Raw genomic sequence first — 13,203 nt, 5'->3', positions numbered from 1 at the left:
ATGGTAACCTGGGTAAATAGCGGGTTACTAAGCGCGGCCCTGCGCTTAGTAACCCGATGTTTACCCTGGTTATCCGGGGGACTTCGGCATCGTTGGTCGCTGGCGAGCTGTCTGTGTTCAATTTTTTTGGGTTGCTTTTGTAGTTGTCAAATGTGACATCCCACCGATAACCCCTCCCACTGTCTGTATACTTACGGAGAAAGGACGCCTGTTGGTCATCACTGGAGCTGCTGACCACCCATCCCCTCGCGTGGGCCCGAGCTAACAATGCTAAAATGAAGCAAATACATATCTGGTTAACAAATGAATTCGTTGTGGGGAGGCGCGCGCAGTTTTGGTCACTTACGACTGCTCGACGCAGGGGAGAAACACGCCGACCCGGGGGAGGAAGATGGGTAGCGGAAGGGCGGGGTTGTTTGCAGTGGTGGGGTAACAGCTTCTGTAATGTATACAATATTTCAGCTCCCCTCTAATGTCCCGTAAGCTGTTATAAAATTGCAATATATGACGGTTAACTTACGGGACGGTCCGGGCTGTGGGCTGCCGCTGGTGGCCGCAGTACTGGCTGCCGCCGATGCCCGATGCCGGTGGCGTCTCTCTACACCAAAAAAAAAGAAATGCAAGGATTAGACACCAAAACTACAGATCTCCATACTTAAAAAAAAAAAAAAAAAATGGCGCCATTGACAGCAAAAGTTAGGAGCCAATGGAAATTGGCATGCATTTGTTATGTATACAATATTTCAGCTCCCCTCTAATGTCCCGTAAGCTGTTATAACATTGCTATATATGACAGTTAACTTACGGGATGGTCCGGGCTGCGGGCTGCCGCTGGTGGGCGCAGTAGTGGCTGCCGCCGATGCCCGATGACGGTGGCGTCTCTCTACACAAAAAAAAAAAAAAAAAGAAGCGCAAGGTTTAGACACCAAAACTACAGATCTCCGTACTTAAAAAATAATAAATAAATAAATTGCGCCATTGACAGCAAAAGTTGGGAGCCAATAGAAATTGGCATGCATTTGTTATGTATACAATATTTCAGCTCCCCTCTAATGTCCCGTAAGCTGTTATAACATTGCAATATATGACGGTAAACTTACGGGACGGTCCGGGCTGTGGGCTGCCGCTGGTGGCCGCAGTTGTGGCTGCCGCCGATGCCCGTTGCCGGTGTCGTCTCTCTACACAAAAAAAAAAAAAAACCGCAATTTTTAGACACCAAAACTACAGGGCTACAGACCCCCCCAAAAAAACGTAGGCCATTGGCGGCAAGGAGTTTAATTAAATATTGCCTTGCCAAATGTTGGCACATATATAAAAGATAGGAAGCGCCGCACGGCAGCGTGCGTCTCCTGATTCCCCCCTCCTGGCAGGGCGTGCACTGTTGCCGACCTCGTCGTAAAGATTTGAGGACAATGTACATAACAATCGCGGCCATCCATAAAAATTAAATATGGGGGGGGAGATTGAGGAACCCATGACGTGACCACTTTATCACGGACACCGCATTTTGCTCTCAGTCAATACGGACATGAGAACAATGTGGCATGTCCAGGACAAGTTGGCAACCACGAGCACGATTATCCCAATTCCCCCCTCCCAGTACCGTGCGTCACCCAAATACCCCATACTGGTACTTACCTCGCCTTGTCTCCGCCAGCAACTCTGCCAGAAGAAGTGGCTGCTTGTAACGCAGATCAGCCCACTTCTTCCGCAGCTGGAGGGCACTGCGGCGGAGGCCAAATCTCCGCTCCATCATACGCCCAATGCGACGCAGGACATCATTTTTGTGGAGATTGGGGTGGGTAGGGCGCCTCTCCCGACCCTCGTAATCGAGGGCATCCATCTCTCCTACAAAAAATCGAACTTCAGTCTGCCCCAGAGGAGCAGACCGCTGTCTCGCCGCCATTTTGAGAAAATGAAACGCCCGGCAACGCCTAAAACCACGCCCAGAGAACGTCCTTGACTCTGCCTCGCTATCGCGTGATCCACATCGCTATAGCGTCTCCGTTTATACACAGCGTCTCTTTTTGGCGTTCCCATTATCAAGCCGCAGCGCTCATCGTCCTGGTTTGTTTTTCAGCGGCTTGTACAGTAATTTTTGGATATTATATCAATATGGCACTTGTGTCAACATAATGTACCTTATGTATAGAAAATGTGAATGTAACCATAAAATCTTGGAAAAAAAAGTAACATGTGTGAACGCTACGTACCACTATTGGATGTCTTGCTAATCATATGTACAATTTTTTTTTGTTTTTCATTTTCAGGTTGCCATGTCTACTTCTGATGTTCCTGTGCTTGTAGCGGCTGCGTTGTTGTTAGAATCTCACAACCAGCTTGAGGCTCAAGCGCGAAAGAATCGTGCAAAGCGTCAGCGCCGCATGTGGACCAAACAGTGGCTGCGGAAGAGGGATCAATTGTCCCATATGGGCCTAATAAGGGAACTGCAGGAGAACAACCCGCATGATTTTAGGAACTACCTTCGAATGTCGGAGGATTCCTTTAAGGTGCTACTTGATGCTGTGGATCCTTATATTAGGCGGCAAAATACGAACATGCGAGCTGCTGTCCCTGTGGATGAGAGACTGGCTGTCACGCTGCGGTTCCTGGCGACTGGCAGGTCTCTGCAAGACTTGCATTACTGCGCAGCAATTTCCCGATCCCTACTCACCGTCCTCATCCCAGAGACATGTAAAGCAATTATCTCAGCTTTACACCGCAATTACATGCCTTTCCCGGAGACCACGGATGATTGGCAACAGATTTCCCGGGGATTTCAGCAGCAATGGCAGTTCCCTAATTGCGGTGGGGCCTTGGATGGCAAACATGTCCGCATCACCCAACCACCACACTCCGGCTCCTTTTATTACAACTATAAGGGATATTTCAGCGTAATTCTCATGGCACTCGTTAATGCGAACTACGAATTTATAACTGTGTCTGTTGGGATCAATGGTAGAGTTTCAGATGGCGGAGTTTTGGAGCACACCGATTTTGGGGAACGCTTGAAAGAACAGAAACTGTCCTTGCCGCCCAACAGCGACACTACTGAAAACCTCAACTTTGTGTTTGTCGGAGATGAGGCGTTCCCACTGCATCCCAACCTTCTGAAGCCCTTTTCCCAGAAAACTCTGACACCGGAGCGGCGCATTTTTAATTACCGACTTTCAAGAGCTCGCCGCGTTGTGGAGAATGCTTTTGGCATTATGGCAAACCGATTTCGGGTTTTCCACACTCCACTAAACATGAAACTAACGTCTATTGACTCTGTGGTGCTTGCCTGTTGCGTCCTGCACAACTTTCTCCGCCGCCGTGATGCCACTGCATACAGCCCTCCACAGTATGTTGACTCTGTTGACCCTGCAAACGGAGATGTAACCCAGGGCGAATGGCGTCTAGAGGAGCACAGGGTTTCTGGCTTGGAAAGTCTGGGATCCGGAAGGAACTCTGATGATGCTATGATCTGCAGGGAGAAGTACTGTAACTTTTTCAATGGGCCAGGGGCTGTCCCATGGCAGCATATTCAGCTGTAGCACAACTGTTGTCATTATGTGTCATAACTTTTTAGCATGTATTATGCACTACATTCTGTGGGGTAGATGTGCTCTCGTGTTCCATTTGGTTGAAGACCCATTAAAATCATTTTCTGTTTCAATCTATTCACAGTACTCAACTTCTGTATCAAACATAACAATAAATATATCTATGTATGCAACATACTCTATTTCTATATCAGACATATGAATCTTGGGAGTCTGCAGCATTGTCTGTCCTCGTGCTTTACTGATTTTAAGATGTATATATATAAGCACCCCTGCCATTCCATATGTATCTCTCTCCCCATCACGCTCAGGATTTGTGTCACAACCGTGCCATTCCATATGTATCTCTCCCCATCACGCTCCGTATTTGTGTCACACCCCTGCCATTCCATATGTATCTCTCTCCCCATCACGCTCCCGATGTGTCTCACCCCTGCCATTCCATATGTATCTCTCTCCCCATCACGCTCCCGATGTGTCTCACCCCTGCCATTCCATATGTATCTCTCTCCCCATCACGCTCCCGATGTGTCTCACCCCTGCCATTCCATATGTATCTCTCTCCCCATCACGCTCCCGATGTGTCTCACCCCTGCCATTCCATATGTATCTCTCTCCCCATCACGCTCCCGATGTGTCTCACCCCTGCCATTCCATATGTATCTCTCTCCCCATCCCGCTCCCGATGTGTCTCACCCCTGCCATTCCATATGTATCTCTCTCCCCATCACGCTCCCGATGTGTCTCACCCCTGCCATTACATGTGTCTCTCTCCCCATGACGCTCCCGATGTGTCTCACCCCTGCCATTCCATATGTATCTCTCTCCCCATCACGCTCAGGATTTGTGTCACAACCGTGCCATTCCATATGTATCTCTCCCCATCACGCTCTGTATTTGTGTCACACCCCTGCCATTGCATGTGTCTCTCTCCCCATGACGCTCCCGATGTGTCTCACCCCTGCCATTCCATATGTATCTCTCTCCCCATCACGCTCAGGATTTGTGTCACAACCGTGCCATTCCATATGTATCTCTCCCCATCACGCTCTGTATTTGTGTCACACCCCTGCCATTGCATGTGTCTCTCTCCCCATGACGCTCCCGATGTGTCTCACCCCTGCCATTCCATATGTATCTCTCTCCCCATCACGCTCAGGATTTGTGTCACAACCGTGCCATTCCATATGTATCTCTCCCCATCACGCTCTGTATTTGTGTCACACCCCTGCCATTGCATATGTGTCTCTCTCCCCATCACGCTCCCGATGTGTCTCACCCCTGCCATTCCATATGTATCTCTCTCCCCATCACGCTCAGGATTTGTGTCACAACCGTGCCATTCCATATGTATCTCTCCCCATCACGCTCTGTATTTGTGTCACACCCCTGCCATTGCATATGTGTCTCTCTCCCCATCACGCTCCCGATGTGTCTCACCCCTGCCATTCCATATGTATCTCTCTCCCCATCACGCTCCCGATGTGTCTCACCCCTGCCATTCCATATGTATCTCTCTTCCCATCACGCTCCCGATGTGTCTCACCCCTGCCATTCCATATGTATCTCTCTCCCCATCACGCTCCCGATGTGTCTCACCCCTGCCATTCCATATGTATCTCTCTCCCCATCACGCTCCCGATGTGTCTCACCCCTGCCATTCCATATGTATCTCTCTCCCCATCACGCTCCCGATGTGTCTCACCCCTGCCATTACATGTGTCTCTCTCCCCATGACGCTCCCGATGTGTCTCACCCCTGCCATTCCATATGTATCTCTCTCCCCATCACGCTCAGGATTTGTGTCACAACCGTGCTATTCCATATGTATCTCTCCCCATCACGCTCCGTATTTGTGTCACACCCCTGCCATTGCATGTGTCTCTCTCCCCATCACGCTCCGGATGTGTCTCACCCCTGCCATTCCATATATACCTCTCTTTTCCCAATGACGCTCCCCATGTGTCTCACCCCTGATATATATATATATATATATATATATATATATATATATATATATATATATATTCATTCATACATTATGTGACACAGTAAACAATAAATCAAAATAAAATGTTACATGTAAAGCTTATAAAGTTTATTAACATATTACAACCGTAACTTGGGAAAAATGTGGCTCAGTAACCAAAAGGTAAAAAAAAAAAAAAAAAAGGGAAGGCATAAAGTGCTTATGAAACGAAAGTCTATTGGTTTCTGTCCAAGAACACTACAGCTGCTGATAGTAGTTGTCCATCTCGCCGTACGGCTGTGTGGCCGTTGAAGGTCCTTGCAAATAGTCACCAAAAGAAGGGGGTGGAGGTGGTGTACGGAACTGCAAATGAGGTGGGGCCGGTCTGCGGACAGGAGTGCTGTGAATGGGCTCCTGCTGGGGCCCCCAATAAAGCTGGCCACTTGGCTGACGGTCGCCGATGGTCATCATTGAAGTGTCACTCAGTTTGCCAGCGTCTGCCGCGTTCAACACCTCAAGTATCAATCTCTCTGCGTTTCTTCGCTGGGTCTGGTCCACACTGTTTAACCGTTCCCCTACGAAGGTTGGAAAGCCGGAGAGCCGGGTTGTGTCATGCTGGATCATTATCTTGTTGGCCAGTGCCAGGAGATCCACCGGTAGACCTGCAGTTGCCTTTCTTTTGCAAGACCGCCGCCTTTCACCTGTCTGCTCCTCAACACACGGGCTTGCAGAGGAATGAGGGGTATCACTATCGGTCCCTTCCAGTGTATCGAGCTGTTCAGGAGGCACCAGCGAGTACAGGGAAAAAGAAAAAGAAAAAAAAGTCAATAACATACAAACAACACAGCCCTAGAGAGCCCCCACCTCCCCAACACCTCTATGCCCGTGCGTGGGAAGCAATGAGGAACAATTATTATCTAGGTATCAAACCACAGGGGTTACAGAGCTTAACTACTTTTGCCGGCTATACTGCACGATTGTGCGGAAGACAAAAAAGTTACATTATAGTAGACTTTTGCAATAAGACAGCATTGTAAGGTTGGGAAGGACTGTTTGGACATAGTTATCTGAACAGGAAGTGGCAACTTTTATTATCTGGCGGATTAAACATGAAAAACGTGAATTATTATAATTGGAAACCATGCAGTCTCACATACATATAAGACACACGGCATCCTACAAGCAGGGAAGCTAGGGGGTACTTACATGCTCGTCAGGAGACTCTTCAGCTGATGGCGCACAAAGACTTGTCACAGTCTGGGCCGGGCGAGGGATTTCCTGGTCCCGTGTGAACGCCAGCAGGTCAAAGTACCACAACTTTGGCACATACACGTCGTCGGCTCCGGCCCCAGACTTCTTTGACTTTTCAACCTTGTTCAGCTCTTTTTTGTAGACAGTGCGGAGAGCCTGTATCTTCTTACGCACAATCGTTTCATCCACAGATTCTGTGGGCTTATGCTCTTTGTGGAGGGCCACCAGCTTCTCGTATGCCGCTCGCTTCATGTTGCGGTTGCTATAATCCGCAGACTTTATTTTCCATAAGCAGGGCAGGGAGCGGTACATATCAATGAGTGCCCGCACAAATTCGTTGTCATTGGTAGACATCTGAAAGACAGAAATAGTTAAGTTAAGTTACATTGAACGCTCAAAATGGCTGCCAACAAGCGCAACAGCGTAATTGTTTAAAACTTGCAAGCTCAAACGGATCTCTGCAGAGATATCGTATACATCACTCTACAATACACATAAATTAGCATTGCTGCATGGCAGATGAAACAAACTGCACAAAGATAGGACTTAGGACTTACTTTTGATGCAGTTATGGGATTCAGAATGAAGACGCTGCAGAGTTCTGGATTGCACTGTTGAAGGGACACAGAACGAAGACGTTGCAGAGTTCTTTTTTTTTCAAAATAGGACGCACAGGTAGCGGAGGACGCACAAATGATTCCTAGGCCAGACTGTATAGAGTCGCGGTTTATATTTCGGAACGCAGCTATAGATGATCCCACTTGGCCAACCAGCTTTCAAAGGTAGACGGTGTCACAGCCAGTCATTCCAGGCACATTTTAATTAATTTAATTAAGGTAATGTAGAGCCCCCTTTATGTACATGACACCTCCCAGACCGTCATCTTTTGTACTGAAAAGCGTCACCTTTAATTAAATGTTTTTTGAAAAGCCCCCTTTCAAAGGCGTCTCGTTTGGTATGTCCTGTTATGAGTCATCAACTTTGTTTATGTCACGATAGCATCTCCTTAAAATTAAATCCTATTAAAAGGCGTCCCGTTTTATATTGTATGGCGTCTCCTTTTTAATGTGATTTACGTTATAGTGTCTCCATTTTAATTAAATTTGAAAAAGAAAAGACGTCACCTTTTGTGGCGTATTGATTTTGTCACCTCCCTTTGCCATCACGACTGTGGGTGTCTCTTTTTGTAATGTTAAACGCCTACCTGGCTAGAACGAGACGCTGCGACGCCCCCTTTGATCGTTGCTGGCGTCGTTGCTTTTGCTGTCAAACACGACGATACACGCCGATCTGACGACCAAATAAAGTTCTGGACCTCTAGCCCCGACCGACGATATCACAGCAGGATCCAGATCGCTGCGGCGTGTCACACACAACGATATCGTTATTTAGGACGCTGCAACGTCACGGATCGCTATCGTTATCGTTACAAAGTCGTTTCGTGTGAAGGTACCTTAAGTCTGTCACCATTGGTACTGTACAGCCTAAATTCATTTTGTCTGTAACTTTGATTTGCTCTCTGTCATCCTACTCAGTTATGGCTTTTGTGGATTCAGGTGCTGCCCTAAATTTGATGGATTTGTCTTTTGCCAGGCGCTGTGGTTTTATCTTGGAGCCTTTGCAATTCCCTATTCCACTAAAGGGAATTGATGCCACGCCATTGGCCAAGAATAAACCTCAGTACTGGGCTCAAGTGACCATGTGCATGACTCCTGCACATCAGGAGGTGATTCGCTTTCTTGTGTTACATAATTTGCATGATGTTGTCGTGTTAGGTCTGCCATGGCTGCAGGCTCATAATCCAGTCCTGGATTGGAAAGCAATGTCTGTGTCAAGTTGGGGTTGCCAGGGGATTCATGGCGATGCTCCTTTGGTGTCTATTGCTTCTTCTACTCCTTCTGAAGTCCCTGAATTTTTGTCGGACTACCAGGATGTATTTGATGAGCCCAAGTCCAGTGCCCTACCTCCTCATAGGGATTGTGATTGCGCCATAAATTTGATTCCTGGTAGTAAGTTCCCTAAGGGACGACTTTTTAATTTGTCTGTACCAGAACATGCCGCTATGCGGAGTTATATCAAGGAGTCTTTGGAGAAGGGGCATATTCGCCCGTCCTCGTCCCCTTTGGGTGCGGGTTTCTTTTTTTGTGGCCAAGAAGGATGGTTCTCTGAGACCCTGTAGAGATTATCGCCTTCTAAATAACATCACGGTCAAATTTCAGTATCCTTTGCCACTGTTGTCCGATCTGTTTGCTCGGATTAGGGGGGCCAGTTGGTTCACCAAGATAGATCTTCGTGGAGCGTATAATTTTGTGCGTATAAAGCAGGGCGATGAATGGAAAACAGCATTCAATACGCCCGAAGGCCATTTTGAGTACTTGGTGATGCCTTTTGGGCTTTCTAATGCCCTTTCTGTGTTCCAGTCCTTCATGCACGATATCTTCCGAGAATATCTGGATAGGTTTATGATTGTGTACCTAGATGATATTTTGGTCTTTTCTGATGATTGGGAATCTCATGTAAAGCAGGTCAGGATGGTATTTCAGGTCCTGCGAGCCAATGCCTTGTTTGTGAAGGGCTCTAAATGTCTCTTCGGAGTCCAGAAGGTTTCCTTTTTGAGCTTTATTTTTTCTCCTTCCACCATTGAGATGGATCCAGTCAAGGTCCAGGCTATTTATGACTGGACTCAACCTACATCGGTAAAGAGTCTTCAGAAGTTCTTGGGTTTTGCTAATTTTTACCGTCGCTTCATCACTAATTTTTCCAGTGTGGTTAAGCCTTTGACGGATTTGACCAAGAAGGGTTCTGATGTGACGAATTGGTCTCCTGCGGCCGTGGAGGCCTTTCAGGAGCTCAAACGTCGGTTCTCTTCGGCTCCTGTCTTGCGTCAACCAGATGTCTCTCTGCCCTTCCAGGTCGAGGTTGATGCTTCTGAGATTGGAGCTGGGGCTGTCTTGTCACAGAGAAGCTCTGATGGCTCTGTGATGAGGCCATGTGCTTTCTTTTCAAGAAAGTTTTCGCCTGCCGAGCGGAATTATGATGTTGGTAATCGGGAGTTGTTGGCAATGAAATGGGCATTTGAGGAGTGGCGACATTAGCTTGAGGGAGCCAAACATCGTGTGGTGGTCTTGACGGATCACAAGAATTTGACTTATCTCGAGTCTGCTAAACGGCTAAATCCTAGACAGGCTCGATGGTCGCTGTTTTTCTCCCGTTTCGATTTCGTGGTTTCATACCTTCCGGGTTCGAAGAACGTGAAGGCTGATGCTCTTTCTAGGAGCTTTGTGCCTGACTCTCCAGGAGTTTCTGAACCGGTTGGTGTCCTCAGAGAGGGGGTGATTTTGTCTGCCATCTCCCCTGATTTACGATGGGTACTGCAGGAATTTCAGGCCAATAGACCTGACCGTTGTCCACCGGAGAGACTGTTTGTCCCGGATAGATGGACCAGTAGAGTCATTTCCGAGGTTCATTCTTCGGTGTTGGCGGGTCATCCTGGGATTTTTGGTACCAGGGATTTGGTGGCTAGGTCCTTTTGGTGGCCTTCCTTGTCGCGGGATGTGCGTTCCTTTGTGCAGTCCTGTGGGATTTGTGCTCGGGCCAAGCCTTGCTGTTCTCGTGCCAGTGGATTGCTTTTGCCTTTACCTGTCCCAAAGAGGCCCTGGACACATATTTCCATGGATTTTATTTCGGATCTTCCAGTCTGTCAGAAGATGTCTGTTATCTGGGTGGTTTGTGATCATTTTTCTAAAATGGTCCATTTGGTGCCCTTGCCTAAGCTGCCTTCCTCCTCCGATTTGGTTCCACTGTTTTTTCAGAATGTGGTTCGTTTGCATGGTATTCCTGAGAATATTGTGTCTGACAGAGGATCCCAGTTTGTGTCCAGATTTTGGCGGTCCTTTTGTGCTAAGATGGGCATTCAATTATCTTTTTCATCGGCCTTCCATCCTCAGACGAATGGCCAAACCGAATGAACTAATCAGACCTTGGAGACTTATCTGAGATGTTTTATTTCTGCGGATCAGGATGATTGGGTGACTTTTTTGCCATTGGCTGAGTTCGCCCTCAATAATCGGGCTAGTTCTGCTACTTTGGTTTCGCCTTTTTATTGCAATTCTGGTTTTCATCCTCGTTTTTCCTCAGGTCAGGTTGAGCCTTCTGACTGTCCTGGGGTGGATTCTGTGGTGGATAGGTTGCAGCAGATTTGGAACCACGTGGTGGACAATTTGACGTTGTCACAAAAGAAGGCTCAGCGCTTTGCTAACCGCCGTCGCTGTGTGGGTCCCTGACTTCGTGTGGGGGATTTGGTATGGTTGTCTTCTCGTTATGTTCCGATGAAGGTTTCCTCTCCTAAGTTCAAGCCTCGTTTCATCGGTCCTTATAAGATTTTGGAAATCCTCAACCCTGTGTCATTTCGTTTGGACCTCCCAGCATCATTTGCCATTCACAATGTGTTCCATAGGTCATTGTTGCGGAGATATATGGTGCCTGTGGTTCCTTCTGTTGACCCTCCTGCTCCGGTCTTTGTCGAGGGAGAATTGGAGTATGTGGTGGAGAAGATCTTGGATTCTCGTGTTTCGAGATGGAAGCTTCAGTACTTAGTTAAATGGAAGGGCTATGGTCAGGAGGATAATTCCTGGGTTGTCGCCTCTGATGTCCATGCGGCCGATTTGGTTCGTGCCTTTCATTCGGCTCGTCCTGATCGGCCTGGGGGCTCTGGTGAGGGTTCGGTGACCCCTCCTCAAGGGGGGGGTACTGTTGTGAATTCCGTCTGGGCTCCCTCTGGTGGCCTTTAGCGATACTGCGGGTCTGGAGCTGGGGTCAGCTGCCTCATTTCCTGCTATGCTGGTTCCTATTTAACTCCACCTGGACCTTAACTTGTTGCCTGCTGTCGTTGTATTCAGTACTGGTTCTGACCTCTCCTGGATTTTCCTGGTGACCTGTCTATTTCTGAGAAGCTAAGTCTTGCTACTTCTTTTTGCTCATTGTTTCCTTGAAAATGTTTCTCAGTATATGATGTGTTCAGTCCAGCTTGCTTATATGTGATTTTTCGCTTGCTGGTAGCTCTGGGGAGCAGAGTGCGCCCCTCACATCGTGAGTCGGTGTGGGGGTTATTGTACTTTCTGCGTGGATAGTTTTTGATAGTTTTTGTACCGACCGCACAGATCCCTGCTATCTTCTGTCTATTTAGCGTTAGCGGGCCTCATTTGCTTAAACCTGTTTTTCATTCCTACGTTTGTATTTTACCCTTAACTCACCGTTATTATTTGTGGGGGGCTGCCTAAACTTTGGGGTTATTTGTCTGAGGCAAGTGAGGCTTTGCTTTCTCTCTAGGGGTAGCTAGTTTCTCAGGCTGTGAAGAGGCGTCTAGGTTTTTAGGTAACGCTCCACGGCTGCCTTTAGTGTGTGTGGATAGGATCAGGATTGTGGTCGGTATAGTTCCCACATCCCCGGAGCTTGTCCTACTATTCAGGTTTACCTATCAGGTCAGGTTGGTGATCCTACCACCGGATCATAACAGTGAAGAGGCGTCTAGGCAGAGTCAGGCACGCTCCACGGCTATTTCTAGTTGTGTTGATAGGAGTAGGATTTGCGGTCAGCAGAGTTCCCATTTCCCCAGAGCTCGTCCTGATTCCGTGTTTAACTATCCGGTCATTCCTGGTGCACCTAACCACCAGGTCCATAACAAGTTTACCCAAGCGCCTGAAAAAAGGTGTCTACATTAAGCAACGCCGGATTCCCAGGTTCCAGGGCAAATGCCCAATCCTGGGGGTCACCACGCAGCAGAGATATAACAATTTTAACCTGCTGGATGGGATCACCAGAGGAACGGGGTTTCAGAGCAAAAAACAGTTTACAGTAATTTTAAAGCTCAAAAATTTGGACCTGTCCCCAAGAAACAAATCAGGAGTTGGAATTCTAGGCTCTAAAACCGGAGTCTGAACGATATAATCGGAAATACCCTGTACTCTAGCAGCAAGTTGATCCACACGAGAAGCCAATCCCTGAACATCCATACCAGCGCAGTACTCCTGAGCCACCCAGAGGTAAAGAGGGAAAAAAAAAAAAACACAAGACTACAGAAAAAAAAATGGCTCAGCACTTTCCTTCCCTTCTTCTGAGATGCGGTTAACTCATTGTTGGCCAGTTGTACTGTTATGATCTGGTGGCCTAAGAGCAGCATGAGACGTACTCTGGAGAAGGTGGTACCTGTACTGACCGCAGACCCTGAACTTAACACCGCAACTAGAAGTAGCTGTGGAATGTACCTATCACTCCCTAGACATCTCGACACAGCCGGAGGACTAATTACCCCTAGAGATAGAAAAGGGAAAACTATCTTGCCTCAGAGAAAATTCCCAAAGGATAGCCAGCCCCCCACAAATATTGACTGTGAGAGGAGAGGGAAAAAACATACACAGACTGAAATCAGAATTTAGCAAA

General features: G+C 47.6%; 1 long non-coding RNA gene across 1 annotated transcript; it reads right to left on the bottom strand.

Moving 5' to 3' along the window:
* Positions 1-385: 385 nt before the first annotated feature.
* LOC143810031 (uncharacterized) lies at positions 386-6,950 on the bottom strand. The gene is made up of 3 exons (XR_013222612.1): positions 6,721-6,950; positions 1,101-1,178; positions 386-598 (listed from the first exon to the last, which is right to left on the bottom strand). It is a non-coding gene; the product is annotated as an uncharacterized LOC143810031 (long non-coding RNA).
* Between the last annotated feature and the right edge of the window lie 6,253 nt (positions 6,951-13,203).

Source organism: Ranitomeya variabilis, chromosome 2, assembly GCF_051348905.1.
Source record: "Ranitomeya variabilis isolate aRanVar5 chromosome 2, aRanVar5.hap1, whole genome shotgun sequence".
Classification (NCBI taxonomy): domain Eukaryota; kingdom Metazoa; phylum Chordata; class Amphibia; order Anura; family Dendrobatidae; genus Ranitomeya; species Ranitomeya variabilis.
Note: the sequence above shows the minus strand (reverse complement) of the source record. Positions and strands in the feature narration are given on the sequence as shown.